This window comes from Silene latifolia, chromosome Y (assembly GCF_048544455.1).
Source record: "Silene latifolia isolate original U9 population chromosome Y, ASM4854445v1, whole genome shotgun sequence".
NCBI lineage: Eukaryota > Viridiplantae > Streptophyta > Magnoliopsida > Caryophyllales > Caryophyllaceae > Silene > Silene latifolia.
In genome coordinates, this window is record NC_133538.1 from 20,466,980 (window position 1) to 20,471,968 (window position 4,989).

A 4,989-nucleotide genomic window follows, 5' to 3' on the forward strand; every position below is an offset into this window, starting at 1 on the left:
AATGCATTTTCGACCACATATAAGACTTGCAAAGATCCTCAAATACCAACATGATATGCAATACGACTCACACAATATACAAATGATGTGAAATACACACAATTATACACACACGTTATTGAAACCGAGTAGGATAAACCTACCTTTCAACAATCTTCATAAGCTAGTATAATCCAACCCGATTCCGTCTCATGAAACAGTTTCATCCTATACAAATCACATAATAACTATCACAAAGCATCTCACACTATTATACAATACAAAGCCCCTTATTATTACCCATTAATTATCCATATTACATACACAATTACTAATTAATTACCCATAATAAAATCCCTGAAATTAAGGTTTATACTAATTGAAAGAAAGGTAAATCTTAACTTAGCACAAGAAAGGAAAGGAGAAGGAAGGTAAACAATCCACCAAAACAAGCTTGAATCCCATAAGAAAGAGTAAGTGAGGTTGTTAGAGAGAAGGGAGTTGATTTACAGTGAGAAGGAAGAGGAATGAAACGATTTGCATAAGTTTTGGCTAAGATCTATAAATTAAGCCTTATCTGGTACTGCACAGTTGCACTCGGTCGAGTGCTGAGTCCACTCGATCGAATGCCTACCGTACTCGGCCGAGTGGAACCGACTCGGTCCTTTAGAAGCTCTGCTCGGTCCAGTAGAAGCTCTACTATATCAAGTCTAAGTCTCACTTGGTCTAGTGTACACTCGAGTGGTCTCTCACGCATTCTAAGGTCTCCTTCACAGGTCCCACAATATCCGGGTATTTCATTACCGGTCTGGTGTTATATAGTCATGGGTTATACATTTCATTGACATGTTACATACTTACTTATTGTGTCGTGTGTCATGTTTATTTATTGAAACTGACGTGTCTGGGTTGTGTGTAAATTGTCACCTATTTTCGGGGTGGCCTGTGTTGATCCATATGATATTTCCGATCATGTGGGGAGCAGTCATTTACAAGTTGTATTTGGTATCACGCGGGAGACGATACGAGCTTCAAACTTGGAGTCGAGTCGGCATGAGACAGTTGACATGGTCTTCTTTAGACAGTAATAGTAGTATGACTTGTAATCTTTATTTATTCATTTATGTTTATGTAATTCATTAAATAATTTATTTATAATAAATGTTTCTTAATTGCAACTCCGATTCACTGCCTCAGGAAAACGAAATGGTAAAATTCTCCCATTACCTTGGCCGGGTAAGAAGGGGTGTTGCAAAGTGGTATCAGAGCGCGACGATTTTGGAACCTAAACCAATGAACCAAAATGAACCTAGGTGTGTCTAATAAATAAAATGAACCCAACATAAGTACAATGGAAGATCAGTTTTGGATGAGTAGGCGCCCTTATATCAAAAATAGTACCTATTTTCTCAGGTTGGTCACTACGTAGGTGGTTATAAAAATGGGTGAATGCTATATGAAACCTAATGTAGTTTTGTGTGTGTGTTGCTATGAGTTGGTCAAATTATTGCATAATGTGGTCAATTGTGTGGTACATGTTGGCATGTGAAAGTCAATAAAAGGATGGATAAATTTAACATGTTCGAAAGTAGTTATTGCATGTTGTTGTGTGAGGGACACTAGTCCCGTTGTTTGGTATGTTCCTACCACATAGGACTATGAAAGTCGGTAATGTTATTATGAAGAGCATGATCAGTAATATTTGCTAGTGTGATAGTCGCTTGTGTAAAGGTAGTATATCAAGGGTTGTAGGTACGATGACACGTTGACTAACACGGGATGAGTCATAGATAGCCGGTGGACTCCCGAATCTTCTCGTTATATTGCAGGTACATCATCGTTCTAATTCGATCAGAAATTGCAAGCCGTAGGTAGTCACTCTAACGAGTGCGATTCAACACTAGGCCGAGTACAGTGCACTCGACCGAGTGGACCTTGACACTCGACCGAGTGGACCAATTTCCAGAATCTGGAAAACTTCTGGAAAATTGAGCACTCGACCGAGTGATCTTGGCACTTGACCGAGTGCCTACACGGGCTGAATGTTACACGGGTTGAACCCCTTTTTCTCATCTCTTATCTCCTTCTTATCTTCTTCAACCCTCATATCTCCAACATCACAAATCCTGTGAAACTAATTCCCAAACTCCATTTTCATCATTTTGTTGTTAGATTCAAGATTCTTACTCCATAACTTTTCACTAATCCTTCTTATTTAGCAATGTAAGTAATTTATCCTTCTCTAGTTTTTCCCCTATTTGATTTTTCTAGATCTACACTAATTTGTTCAAGTTTCATGAATTATTTAGATGTTTTGTTTCATTCATAGTAGTAATTAGCATTCTACATCATTTTTTTTTTTGCAAGAAAGTACATCCCATTTTATTCATCCATCAAGGGGAAAGAAAAAAAGGGAATAAGATCTTACAAAAGATGACCAAAAGTAGCCTTAAATAGAATGCAAATGAGTGAGGATCTCTTCATTTTCTTTTACATTACGGTCCAGTAGTCGAACCCCGACTTGGAATTGAATCTGCTGAACTAACACTAGTAAAACTGATAAGAACAGATACTACACTTGATCTTAGCCAAAAGGCCGAGAAAGATATACATTCTACATCATTATTGTTGTTGAATATCAAGTTTTTATGTTAGAATTTTACTCATATGTGATGAACTCGAAAATGCATGTTATTGAGTTATAATTTGATTTTTGTGTTTGTTGTTGAGTTTAATTGAACAACAAAGGCCTAACCTTTGTTGTTAATGTTGAATCTTGTTTTATATGTGAAAATTTCGTCTTAAATTTTCGAAATATAGGGAAGTCATGCCCAAATTATGTTTTTTCATGTGTAAAACTTGGTTGATTTGTCTTATAAGACTATTATCTTTGTTAATAATGTGATACGTTGTCTTAAAAACAAGAGTTTCATTTTCAAATTTCCCTCCAAAATTTCAAGACATGTAGTATACTTAACCAAGAATTTATTTGTATCTTAAACATGGTTTAGTTATGTCATTAAGATATAATCTTGTGAGTGTTGTTATGAAATGGTTTAAAACAAAAAATTTCCATCTAAAAGGGGTATATATTTTTGAAAATGGTAATACAAATGTTAAAATTTCGGTTTTTATGCTCAACATGGTTTAATCGTTTCATGTAAGTGTTAAATTCTTCAGCATGATGTCTTAGGTAGCCTTATGATGAGAAAATTTCTGTCTTAAGACCCTTAAAATCTCGAAAATGGCTAGTAAGTGTACCCGAATTTTGATTTTCATGCTTAAATTCACATTTAAAATTGTGTATTGGTTCTTCCATTCTTGCTAAGATGTGTTGCATTGATTTGAATTAGAAAATTTATTTTGATAATTTTCAATTTCCAAAAATGGGTAGTAACTGTACGCTTTCCTATTCTATATCTTGTTGCATGATTCCATTTTTGTAGCATATCAAGGAACGCAGGAAACTCCCGTGGAAGGAACAACCGTCAACCCCACCCCCAATCGGAGGCACCACCCACTTTTACCCTTCCGGGATACCCGAGAATAGAGTTTGAGAGTAAGCCTCACAAAAATGTCTTTCTAGCCTATGCCCAAAGATGTATGAGCGCTACTAGATGTATGTCGGAGGATGCCTTAGTAGCCTTGGGGATAGAGGAGGAAGTACATGAAATTTTTAGGGTACTTGGTATGGAGGGGCTATACAACTTGGCGAAGATATGCTACCTCAACCTCACCCTTGAATTCTTGAACTCTTTTATCTTTGATAAGATAGACCATTCCGTAATTTCTGACTCAAAAACACCTCATTTCTAGGGATGTCATTGGGGCGGGGCGGTGGTGGATATAGGCTCCCCCGTACCCGTACCCACCAAGAAAAACTCGTACCCATCCCCGCCCCGCCACCCATGGCGGGTACAAATTTCCAAAACCATCCCCGCCCCAACGGATAAAAATATAAAACCGTACCCGCCCCACCTACCCATTAACCAGCTACACCATAATTTTATTCGATAAATATTTTCATAAAAGTTGGTTTAATCAATATTAATTTCCATTTTTTTTTAATTTACCTTTATAATTTTAATTTTTCACCAAATAAATTAGTAAAAAACTTTATAAAATAGCTATTATTATCTTTATATCTTACCTATAACTAAATAAGATTTATAAAATTCTCATAATCCTACTAATTTTTTTATTGATTGGCGGGTAGACGGGTATTAGGTGGGTAAGATGCGAACTCCATCCCCGCCCCATGACCCATGGCGGGTACAATTTTCGTACCCGCACCCGCCCCACCACCCGCCAAAGTTCTTCCCATCCCCGCCCCAACTGGAGCGGGTGCGGGGCGGTACCCACTTGTACCCGCCCCGCTGACATCCCTACTCATTTCAGTTATCTTGTGATGTGTTTGCAGAGCATTTAGGTGTGGAGAGAAGGACCGACTTGACCCACGACAAGGTGGGGAAGGAAATGAAAGCCACTAAGTACATTGACCTCTACACGGATAACCGATATACTGAAGTGAGTGTCATGAGGATAAATGATATGCAAGGAGAGACCCTAGCAAGCTTAACTCCACGGAAGTGTTACTTTTGAGCTCCTACATTAACCCATGCTAAGAAAAACGCTTATACTTTAGCCCCGTGACCATGGTAAGTCTATCCTTTGAGAGGATAACCAAATCCGACAAGTGCTTCTTTGATTGCGGTGCTCTGGTGACTAGGTTGGCAAAAAACCTATTGGGTTATAAACCGGGGGAGATTGATAGGCCTATGAGCATTGGGGTGTCGTACTTTGACATCCCTTATATGAAGAGCATGTTTTGGCTTGCGGATAGGAAAGACAAGATTGGCTACTCGTAGAAAGTGAATACGGATTTGTACATGAAACTTCCCGCACCGAGGACATTGCCCGAGACCACTCACCTACCCGAGATAACACCACCTCGCCCTCCGGCGCAAACTTATATCATTCCAGTTGAACTTACCTATACCCTTGGTGATG

The 4,989-nt window shown here is 38.3% G+C and overlaps 1 pseudogene; it reads right to left on the reverse strand.

The window, feature by feature from the left end:
- Positions 1–2,442: 2,442 nt before the first annotated feature.
- On the reverse strand, positions 2,443–2,588 carry LOC141635474 (U2 spliceosomal RNA; annotated as a pseudogene).
- Between the last annotated feature and the right edge of the window lie 2,401 nt (positions 2,589–4,989).